General features: G+C 34.2%; 1 pseudogene; it reads left to right on the plus strand.

Moving 5' to 3' along the window:
* Nucleotides 1–6,047: 6,047 nt before the first annotated feature.
* On the plus strand, nt 6,048–10,034 carry LOC118030176 (uncharacterized; annotated as a pseudogene).
* Nucleotides 10,035–12,572: the final 2,538 nt, after the last annotated feature.

Below are 12,572 nucleotides of genomic sequence, written 5' to 3' on the forward strand. Positions count from 1 at the left end.
CCCAAACACACAAGCCTAGACATGAAGGCCTACTCATGCGACCGAGCTTTTCCTTGTAATGACCCACATGTGTCGGGTCACAAGCCATTTCTTGGTTCTCTTTTGGTTTTATTTTTCAAAAAACTTTAAAATAAATTTAAAAAATAAAAATTATTGAACTCGGATGGTTGGATGTCCCAAGCACAAGTTTGAAAAAAAGTTCCAGAACATTATGAGCGTGTTTATAATATCAGACCGTCAAAGTTAATAGATGAATATTGCGGTTTCCTTTCCACGGGCCTTTTTTTTCACTCTTAATTTCATGGGGTCAAAAAGAGACCAATCATATATCAATAACAGATAACAAATTAACATAAATACCTAATCAAAGCTCTACAAAAGACTCTTCATGTCCGCGTCTAAAAGGACAAAACCCACCCCTTTACTCGCCTTGCCTCTCGTCTCGTTTCCTATCCCCGCTTCTTCAGCCATTTAAACCTGATCATTCCCTTATTAATACCTCCTCTTCGATCTGTTTAATCTCTCTCAAGACTCCAAACAGAGGGAGAAAGAAAGAAAGAAAACCCCGACTTTCTTCCCTTTTCTTGGCTATCAAAAAATGGCTTTTTTCAAGAAAGTTGTGCCCTTTCTTGAAACTTTGTTTAAATAACTCCTGAGACCCTTTAATGCCCAGGAATTTCCCACCTCAAGAACCCAGGAAAAGGAGAGTCTTGGATTTTTTATAAAATTTCTGGGCTGGCTGAGTTGACCCAGTATGATTCGACAGGGACTTCTTCTGCGATCGCCTTCTTCAAGCCAAAGGTTGCAGCCTTTGTTGAAGGAAAAGACAGGGTCAAAGATGGTGCCGGGAGGAGAGAGGAGGGAGAGGAAACCGGCAAGGGCGAAAACGCAGAGTTTTGGTGAGGTGGCAGGTGGCACGGCTGCGGGGTGTGCGGCGGTTTGTTGCTGCTGTCCATGCACGGTGATAAACCTTCTTGTTTTAGCCGTCTATAAGGTGCCGGTTTCCTTATGTAAGAAAGCCAAGAAACGACAGCGTTTGAGAAGAAAGCAGAAAGAAAGGTCCCTGCTGTCTCGCGCGAGCAGTGGTCCGTCCAGGGATGAGGGATGGGAGAAGGAGGCTAGAGAGATTATGGAGAAAGGGAAATGTTGTGATCAGCATAATCATGATCCTAATGGTGAAACTGATGCCGTTGTTTTGGAGAAGGAAATGTGGGACCAGTTTAACAATACTGGGTTTTGGAGGAGTCCATCTCAAATAGGTACATGATGGATGATGCATCATTGGTGCATGGTATAAAGTAATTTGCTGTGGGATTGTACTATGACGGTGGTAAAGGGCTAAAAATTCTAGGGCCATTGAACCTGATAGTGATAGATTATGGAATCGGATTTGTACTTTGACAGGAATTGTACAAATTCAAACCGGGTTTTGTTTATGGTCCATTGCGGGTTCATGGAGATTAACTTGTGTGGAAGAACATGAGTTCTTTTGACCATGAAGAAGCCTATTGAATGCAATGTGGAGAAGATGGCCCCGTGTTTTTTGTTTTTCTGCTGGATAATTGGCATTCATGGGTTGGATAATCAAATATCGAATGTTATTTGACATTTCATTATAAGAGATTCTTGTATGTTATGAAATCCAAATCCACCATCAATAAACCTCTTAGCTTCCCAGTTTTATACTTGGTGTTCTTCACTTGTTTTTTCCCTTTTATGTTCATTTTGTTTCTGGGTTTTGCTTGTTTCTGTGTTGAACGTAGCCAATAACTCTGTCTTGGATAGGAGAAATTGATGGCTGAAACTAATCTTTCAGTACTATCTTTGGTCTGAAAATAAGGACAGGTATTTGACAACTTTCGCAGTGTAATTATAGTTATTTTTTAAATAATTTTTAGTATCAAAATACATATTAATAATATTTTTTTATTTTTTAAAAATCACTTACATCAGGATATCAAAATAATTTAAAAACACTAAAAACATATTAAATTGAAGTTAATAAAAAAATAAAAAAAATTAATTTTTTTCAAAAGCGTTTTTGAAATGCATTTCCAAATGAAAGATGTTATTTAAAATAGGTAAATTGATAAAATATCATTTTAAATAGTATAAATATAGTTTTTTTTTACCATGTGTATTGAAAAAAACCACTTGAAAAGCCAATTCTATTAGAGTGGAATAAATAAGTGTTTTATTTTTTTAAAGATTTTGATGTTATTTTTTTTTTCTACATGACTAGATTTAATTGATTTATTCTTCTGTTGGTCTTATTTTGTTAGTTTTAGCTCTTTTGAGAAATATATTGGAATAATATTTGTGGAAAAGAAAAGTCATTTTAGTATTTAATTTGATTTTTTTTTTTTTGAGTATGAAAAACAAATAAAATAAAGTTAAAATATTTTTTTTTTATTTTTAGTTATTTATTTAACAATTGGAGATGCTTCTATGGCCGGGAATAATAGCACTGAGTTCTGCAGACACTTGTCTCGATAGTTTCATGATTTCTACCAGACTGATGGGATTGCCGTAAACGAAGGATCGTTCTCTTATTTTATGTTAGCTGTCTCTATATCTTGCCAGGTAAAATATTACCAAGCTTTCCATTAATTAAAATCCACTTTCTTTTTATTGGAGTAATTATTTCTATTCTAAAAAGGCATCAGTGCTAGTTTAATTTAAATTTTTGAATGGTTAATTAAATCTGCCACATACACGAAGATCATTGCATTTAAATTATATAATATAGGGTGGGAACTTTCAACGTTTGTGACGCCCATCAACCAGCATCTCTATGCGTTTTAAATATATTTGCTATGTGTACCCAGTCAAATATAATTAATAAATCAAGCAAGTTATTTTCAAGGCACATACGATAATTTGGGCAAGTTAATTTTTATTTTTTAAAGCCCATTGATAATAAACTGGGCAGGTTAATTTTCAAAGTCCATTGGCTTGTGATTTTTTGTAAGGCCGAACAAAAAGTTTAAGAAGAGAACGAACCAACCGTAATTTGTAGCCCGGTGGGCTTAGAAAATTAACATTCTCAAATCTGCCTAGAAGGCCACATTGCCTCAGTCAAATTTGGACCTTGAAAATGGCTTTTACGGGCTTAGGTTTTTTTAATCTAGCCTTTAATGGGCTTCTAGATATCCTTTTTCTTTTCAGGCAGATTCAAGGCCATTTTCTACCTCGGTTTTTGTTTTTTAATACCCACCACCCTTCTTCAGCATTGAACATATTGCTATGCCTTTGTTATATTTTATTCGTAGAGGGCCTTTCGGAGGGTGATGATTTAAATACTTTTTAAAATATTTTTTATTGTAAAATATTTTTTTATTTTTTTAAAAATAATTTTTGACATCAGCATATCAAAATGATTTAAAAATATAAAAAAAATATATTAACTTGAAACAAATAAAAAAAATAAATTCAATTTAACTTTTTTATAAAATGCTTTTGAAACACTCTTAAATTCAAAAATAGATTGTTTTTTTTAAGAAATATCATAACACAAAAGCCCCAATAATTTCATCGTGACATTTAATTCGTTTATAACTAAATTATTTTTTATTGTTCTTGATCGCCAACACATATTCCAATTAAATCCCTTCTCCAAACATGTTGGATTGGTGATTTGAAGCACTTGACATCACGAGCATGCTAAAATATTGAGCATCGAACAAGGGTATTTAAGATGAATTTGAGATTAGCATCGAAGATAGAAGGGTGTTGGAGGAGTGTAGAGAGGAATTTAGAAAAATGTTGAAGAAATTTGTAATGATGAGAAAGGAATCTTGTTGAGTATTTTGAGTTAGGGGGTTTGGAGGGTAGGGTAAGGGCATTGAGTGTTGAGAGCGGAAATAATTTCCTCTGCATTTGAAAAGAAATGCAATGAGAGAGGAGTGTAGGGTTCATTATTTCGGTTTGGTTTGATTTTTTAAAAATAAAAAACCAGTTTAAATTAGTTTTGACTTAATTTTTTTTCAATATACCTTGATTTTTTCTGGTTTGACTCGGGTTTTTTTAATTTAGGTTCGGTTTGGTTTTTTTAATGTCAGGTTTATAAAACCAAACCTAACCGATTAGTTATTTCAAAATTTTAATCGATTTTTTAACGGTTTTGGTTGTTTTTAATTTTTTTAGTTTAATTGATTTTTTGGTTTTCTTGCTTGTCCCTAAAGAAGTGAATGTAATTAATAATATTTATATTGAATGTGATGAAAAATATTTATATATGATATTGTGGTAAAAATTATTTTTTAAATAATTTTATTGGTATATTCTCACATGTTCAAAACTTTCTCCGTTAAACTTTATTTATATTTTATACTGTCCTCTTAGGTTTTGTTGGCATATTCTTAAGTATTTAGATTTATTTCGCTTTTGAATTTAGAGATTATTTCTATGTTAAATTTAAAAGTTGCTACTATAAAATAGAATTTTAATTTATAGCTGAGAAATTAAATGAGCAAGGACCACGATTACCAAAAAAAAAAACCAAGAGCCAATTTTAATGAATCCTTATAGTTTGAAAAATTATATTTTTTAAATATAAAGTAATTAAATGTAATATTGAATGTTCTTGAGATTGATTAACGTGTAAAAAACAAGGATCACTTGATTCAAGTGTTCGAGTTTGAGACTCGTTAATATTTATTTGATAAAATGACAAATATATGCTTGACTTCGATGTTTATATAGAGACATTGAACATATATATATATATATATATATATGTGTGTGTGTGTGTGTGTGTGTGTGTGTGTGTGAGTGTGATTATATGGAGATAAACCAACCCGCACTCTACGTCCTATCACTTGTAATTGTTTTCATCTTTATCGTGCCCCCCCCCCCCCCTTTAATGGAGCTTTAAATCTGGTTTTCCCGTTGTGGAATTGGGTTGACCCGAGATCTTATTTGAGTTGGTTTTACAAAAACATCAAGGAGAAGCTTACGTCAAAGTCAACCCATGATTCTGACTATCCAATCAAAATTTATTTTTGATTTTTTTCTTTTTAAAATGGTTTTATTTTAACTTTTTATTTTTTAAAAAAATTAAAATAAATTGACTCAATAAACTTCAAACATCTTGGACCAAGTCTTGTTTAATAAATTTGTCCACTTTATTACTTGGAAAATACTTTATCAAAGATTAGTTTATTGAGCTGCGCTATATTACGGGTTGGATCAATATTTTTTTTAATCTAATAAAAATATTTAGGTTGTAGATAATTTTTTGGTGTTGTTATTAAACCTAACATAATAAGTAAACTTTAAAAACTCATGATTTAACTTCTAACCTAAGTTTTAAATTAAATCATATAAGAGTTACCAGTCAACTTGATCGGTTAAAAAAAAAAACCCTAACAATCGGTAAAAAATATGGTTTAATTTTTAAATAAAATTCAAGAACACACACACATTTTTAATGTTGAAACAACTTCATATTAGATTGACTTAGGTTTTGTGACTTAACCAACTAAACATGTGATCTGAATCATAAACTCAATTAAATTTAATAATTTTTTACTTAGTTATGATAACAAAAAAATAAACACTTGTAAAATTAAGCACCAATCAAATGTTAAAAAATATTGTTTGAAATTATGATAACTTTATAGAAAATAAATAAAAAAAAATTACAAATACCAGTTCAAAATCAACCAAAAGTTATAGGATAAAATTAATAAAAAAAAGCAAACAAAGATTCAATTGAAAAGAAAAAAAATCTCATATTACATTTTTTTTTTATAAACATAAAATATATATACTAAAGGTTTCAAATCTCACATTGAAAAAAATAAAACATTATTTTATTATTTATATAATGAACTTAAAAAAAAAGAGTTAATAACCAACTAAAAAAATATATAAAAAAAACATTTAACTAGAAAAAAAAAATACATTAAAAAAAAAATCTCAATTTAGAGTTTTGTCAAATTACTTAAATTACTGGTCAACTTGATGAATCAACTAAATTTTACTAGGTTTTTATTTATTTTAGTTTTTAGCCTTATCCAAACTGCTTTAGCCACCAAATTTTAAATTCCTGTGAGGCAACTCCAGATTTAATAACTATGTTCATTAGTGGAACCCGCAGGCCGGCCCAGAATCATCATACGCCACTTGATTACTTGAACCCATATCGTAAATGTTCGTTGCTTTAATTTCCCGGCAAGACTAGCTGTAACTACAAAGTATTATAAAACTCTCTCAAAAACCCTAATTCACTTTTTAGTTTTTACCTCAGCAGCAGCAACCACCACCACAACCCACACTCAAGAACCAGTTACTTACCCTCTCTCTCCCTCCCTCCCTCCCTTTCCCTCTGTCTCCAAAATTGAACAAAATTCCATTTCTGAATTACCCATCTGTAAAATTTCTTTATTTTGCTTCGCAAATTCACTTCCTTGTCAAATTCACTCAACACCCATCTCTTGAAAGTAACCCCTTTGACAAAAGTTTGCTGCTTCGACAAAAGTTTGCTGCTTCTCTTCCAGTCTTCTCAATTTTCTACTTCTTCGTCAAATTCAATCAAAACCAATCTCTCAAAACTACTTAGTCGATTTTGACCTCCAAAGCCATCCATTTATTTCTTGTTTTTGTTCTCTAACCAGAAAACCCGTTTTGCAATCTCAGAGACTTAGCAGCCTGGAAGATTTTTTCAACCTACTCTATATTAGTTGGATTTTTCTGTCGTTGCTTCAATGGCAGAGGATAGGAATGGGGATCGAAGCGAAGAGAGTGATTACACTTCAGAAGATGAGGGAACGGAGGATTATAGGAGAGGAGGGTATCATGCTGTGAGAATTGGTGATACATTTCAAGAATGGGAGGTATGTGGTGCAAAGCAAGCTTGGTTGGGGTCATTTCTCTACTGTTTGGCTCGCTTGGGACATTCAAAGGATCGGTATGTTTTATGGCCTTTTCTTTTTCTTTTTTTCTTCTTTAATCAAACAATGGGGAATTTGTGTGTTTTGGAATCGAAATTCCAGTTTCTTATGTTTGGATTTCCTTTATTTTGTTGTTCTAAAGACTCCTTTTGTTGCTAAGGAAGATCATGGAAAGAAACACTAGATTTTTAATCGGATAGAATAATAGGGTTTGTTTAGTCTTTAAACGAGGGGAAAAAAAGAGAAACGATAGTAAGATGACAGTGTTGGAGTTATCATGAACTACTGAGGGTATGGATTGTGGATTTAATGGAGTTTGTAGGCAACAACATTCAATGAAGTTTTTTTTTTTTTTCTAGGAATTTTTTTGCTCTTCAAGATTTAGGTTATAAGGTGCTTTATTAGATAATTTCATGATTGAGGAAGTTGTCATTAGTTTTTATTGTTTGACTTTGTTAACAACATGAGAAATTCATTGTTTGCAGCGTTACGTAGCTTTGAAAGTTCAAAAGAGTGCTCAGCACTACACTGAGGCAGCGATGGATGAGATAAAGATCCTCAAACAGATTGCTGAGGGAGATCCTGATGATAAAAAGTGTGTCGTCAAGCTTTTGGATCATTTTAAGCATTCAGGGCCTAATGGACAGCACGTATGTATGGTTTTTTGAGTACTTAGGAGATAACCTTTTGAGCCTTATTAAGTATAGTGGTTACCGCGGGGTGCCTCTGCACATGGTCAAAGAGATATGCTTTCATATGCTGGTGGGTTTGGGATTACTTGCATCGCCAGCTTTCAATTATACACACCGATTTGAAGCCAGAGAATGTCCTGCTTTTTCTCAATGATTGATCCATCAAAAGATCCGAGAAAATCAGGTGCTCCTCTTATCCTTCCAACCAACAAGAACAAAATTGTGGCTGAATCTAGTTCTTCGAAAGAAATTAAGAGTTTGAATGGGGATTTGACAAGGAATCAAAAGAAGAAAATCCGAAAGAAGGCTAAGAAGGCAGCTCAGAGTTTGTACACAGAAGGAAGCCTCTTTGGAAAAATGATGCCGATCCCAAACCATCTAGTCCTGAAGATTCTAATGTTGATGTGAAATCAAATGAAAGATTCTTTTGAGGAACAATCAAATGGTTTCTGTGATTAAGGATGATTCAGCAAACAGTGATGGACAGAAGGATGCTTGTCAAGCAAAACGCAGTAGAAGGGGGAGTCGCTCCACGAGGCAAAATCTCTTGGCAGCTGCTGATCTAAAGTGCAAATTGGTCGATTTTGGAAATGCTTGTTGGACGTACAAACAGTTTACAAGTGATATTCAGACAAGACAGTATAGGTGTCCAGAGGTTCTTCTTGGATCTAAATACTCTACTCCAGCAGATCTATGGTCCTTTGCTTGCATTTGTTTTGAGCTTGTCACTGGTGATGTCCTTTTTGATCCTCACAGTGGTGACAACTATGATAGAGATGAGGTATGTGAAGATGCTGCAATATTTTCTCGCCTTACCCTTTTCATTCTTTTCTGCCATGCATCTGTTTAATTAAACAATAGCGCCTTTTTTTTTTCAGTGAACAGAATTTTTCTTCTTCTTGTGGTGTCTAATTCATTGGATTTACATTTCTATATAATATTCTCTAACTGTTGTGGATGTTAGAACTTAGAGGGTAGCTTTTGGCCTTATCAGACTAAATTTAACCAGATATATTTTGCTTCACAACACATAATTAAAAAGAAAGGGAAAAAAAATATAAGCGTGGTTTGTGAGAATAGCTTTTGCTTTTGGGCTCTGATTTATTAATCACCCATTAGATGATTTCTTGAGACTTCATGCTCCTTGCAAATTTGGGTTACCTTTTCTTTTTGCTGAATGCCAAACATATAAACTGTGTGCGCGGGTTCTAGCTTCATTTACAAGATTTTTTGGGATGGTGGTGGGTTTTTTTTTTTTGGGGGGGGGTGGGGGTGGGCGGTGGCTTCCTGCATTATGGTCCAAGCTCAGCTTTCCCTCACTTGCTTGATTTTTGCTTTGTTCTAACTCATCTAGATTATACTTGCAGGATCACTTGGCATTGATGATGGGAGCTTCTAGGCATGATGCCGCGCAAAGGTAGGAGTGTCACGTGTTTTACTGATTTCGATTGCATGCTTATTTGCAAGATCATCTCTTTTCTGGATAAACTGAATGAGACCAAAATTAGCAATGCAGTATTAGGTTTTATGTACTTGCTGTGAACATTTACTCTGTGCATACTTTTCCTCAGATTGCATTAGGTGGTCGCTATTCTCGGGATTTCTTCAATAGATATGGAGATTTAAGGCATATTCGTAGGTTGCGTTTCTGGCCTCTTACTAAGGTGCTTATGGAGAAGTATGATTTCAGTGAGCAAGATGCTAATGACATGACTGACTTCCTTGTTCCAATACTTGATTTTGTGCCTGAAAAGAGACCGACAGCAGCTCAATGCCTTAGTCATCCATTGGATCACTGCTGGTCCTCGTCTGCTTGAACCTTCCATGCCAAGTGTTAAGCACGAGGCCAAAAAATAGGAATACATCTGAAATCAAGGAGAAGGCTGAGAGGGAGGCTATGGAAGCTGGAGTAAGGAAATATAGTTATTGATGGCGCTTCAAAAAAATCCGAAGAATCACAACCTATGGAAAACCCTTCTAAAGTGACATGATATAATTCCCAAGTGGTGTTTTAATTCCAAACTTTTCACTTGTATCTTTTCCAAAAAGCGGTTTGCAATCATCCGAGGAACATCAGCTTCCCAATTTCATTTGAGATCCATCCATGTGGTGTTGTGGAATGTGATTTAGGAATCATCAAGTTGTAGTGCGGTTGATTTGTCAGGCGAATGTTCCAGTTTTTGAAAGTAGGCTCTCACAGGTGCTCAAACTAAGAAATACACGTCCCTCTATTTGACTCTGCTTTGATTTTTCTTTTTGTACAATGTACAAGCATTGTTCCGAGGGTTCATGTATCAGGCTTCTAGATTACCGTGTTATTTGGAGAGATGACATGTCGAGGTTTCAAATGTACATTTTATTGGATTGCACTTGTTCCATTGATTTCTTCGGAGATACTGCTGCGTGCTTATCCTCGATGAATTATATGTTATCTTTTCTAATAGCATGTCACAGGGTTCATGTTGACATAATGGTCAAGGTTTGGTGCTTTTTTTCCTGCCCCCGTAGCACAACTAGGGTTGGCCTAAAGTAAGGTGCCACCTATTGATGCCCTGGAGGAATCTATGCCCATGGTTTTAGACCACCTATTGGAATGCAACATTTTGATGCTCATGAAACTTGGAGCAGCAATCCCGGACCTGTAGAGCTAGACCTGCAATCAGACGCTGTGCATGAAATAGGTAACCTACTCAGACTTGGTCGCAGTGAGGACCATCCAGGGGCAATCATGTATCCATACTTCGAGCATGCCATCAAAAAAAGGAATCTGCAAGACCAGCTATAAGAGCCACATATAACTAAATTGAATCTGAAAGAAGATTGTTATATTTCTTATTGTATTAGCAAATAAAGGATTTGTAGGTGGATTTTAAAATGTCTCAAGGAGGAGGCACTTCCACATAACTGTAATTAAAGTTTGCCAATCTGCATGTTTTTTTCTTCATAGATTAGAACGATTAAAACGAGATATAATTAGTGTTCAGGAACTTGGAGTTTGACAAAAAGCCTATTTTGCTAACCAAATTTTACAATCAACCAAAAAGAGCAGTGGCAATTAGAACTGAATTCGGGAAAAATTTAATTACAGGAAGGGTCATTTTTCCCTCTGAATTATATATATAGAGAGAGGATTTTGTCCTGCTTACAAGGAGGAAAGGAAGTCCAAGGTTGTGCTTGTTTGTTTGCCATGGTAAAAACGAAAAACATTGGAAAAAGAACCGATGGATGTCAATTTCGGAATTAATGCTCAATTAAGGCATTCAGCGAATTGAGATGAAGACCAAAATATGGAACATTGGGACCCACAATTAAGAGCCACCAAACCAATACTATTTCTAAAAGCTAAAATACTGGTGATCCACAGGCTGGCGATATGCATATGATGTGTAAGCTAGAAAAGATAAAACGAACAACAAAGATGGAAGGCTACATTGCCTAGTAGTGCTTCCAATATACAGGAGGACTGTGTTGTCGATGTATAAGACCAGGTAAGAAATAATTGTTAAAAGCAGGTAGCATGTACGTATTTTCAAATTTTCACTAATCAAAGCTATATGCAAAGGTAACTGTTTGAGAAAAAAAATGAATGATATTTAACTATTGAGAATTTAAACATTCATGGCTCATTGCTTCCAGTATGGTAGATGAAAAACTGTAGAAAATCAAGCTATATGCAATGCCTAAACCTAACTAATTGCAGCAAATCGGTCCACTGCATGTATACTTCCAGGTTGTAAATGCTGCACAAAAACACGGAGCAATTAGGTATATAGATTGTCTTTTATTAAGTTTGTTTTCAGAAAGTTCTGCCTAATAATACATGAACTTTGAAAGTTAATTATAAATTATAATTTTTTTGATAATTTAATTATAAATTATGAATTTATTTTACATAAAACTAGTTAAAAAATATTGATAAAATTTTGACATAGACTAAAGCCCACCCCCAGCCTTTGCCGTGCCTCCGCCTGTGGTTGTGTCCGCTCCGGCAATTTCCTGTATTTGTGACCTTGACGACACCTTTTGAGCATTTGATAAGAGCAACATGCCCGTGCTTATACTACTGAATTTCTACAGTTTTAAGAGAGAGAGAGAGAGAGAGAGAGAGGAGAGGGGGAGGGAGGAGGGAGAAGAGAGGGGAGGAACACAGTTATAAAGATGATGGTGATTTATTTTTGCAACTACAGAATCTCAAATAGTCGAGCAAAAAGTAATTAAGAAAAAAACTCAACAAATCATGACTAGCAAATAAAAAAACCAACTCACCTGTATTTTCATTGCCAAGCTTATCAGCAGGCCCCAAAAGGCCAAAACCACATTCCCGTCAGCTAAGTTGGAACATCCCTCTCCTGCATCAACCAGATTCCCATTGGCTTTGGGAATGGGAAATTAGCAGCAGGTCATAAAGACACGGTTCCTGTCAACAGCCAAGTTCATGGCTTTTCTGTCTGATTTTGACATTCATGGAACAAGATGTTTCAAAAGGTACTATCCCGATAATAGAGAATATACTACAAGATACAGAAATCACAATTTTTAGCTCGATTTCAAATAATTATATCAGTCATGAATAAGAATAAAGAAACAATGCCCTGATAGAAACTGATTACAAAATCGAACTGAATCGTTTACTATGTTAACTAACATAATGAGCCGATCAAGGGGGAGATGAAATTGAAAAGAAATTTTAATTTTATGAATTATTTTTAAATAAAATAAATTATAATACAAAGAACACTAACCGAACTTGAAAGAATAATATGTTAAAAGAGTTGTTTTGAAATTTTAAAGATAGAAATATGTAAATTGCGAAAGAAAGAAAAATAAATAAATAAAAAAATTATTGATGCCAAACTGAAAAGCCTTTAACCACACGCATCACCTTATCACTAAAGATATATTGAGGTGATTCAAATGTTTTTTTATGAAAGGGCAATGTTTGATCATTAGAAAACCTCATCACGGAAAGTTTTTTAATAATATT

The sequence above is a fragment of the Populus alba genome, chromosome 4 (assembly GCF_005239225.2).
Source record: "Populus alba chromosome 4, ASM523922v2, whole genome shotgun sequence".
NCBI lineage: Eukaryota > Viridiplantae > Streptophyta > Magnoliopsida > Malpighiales > Salicaceae > Populus > Populus alba.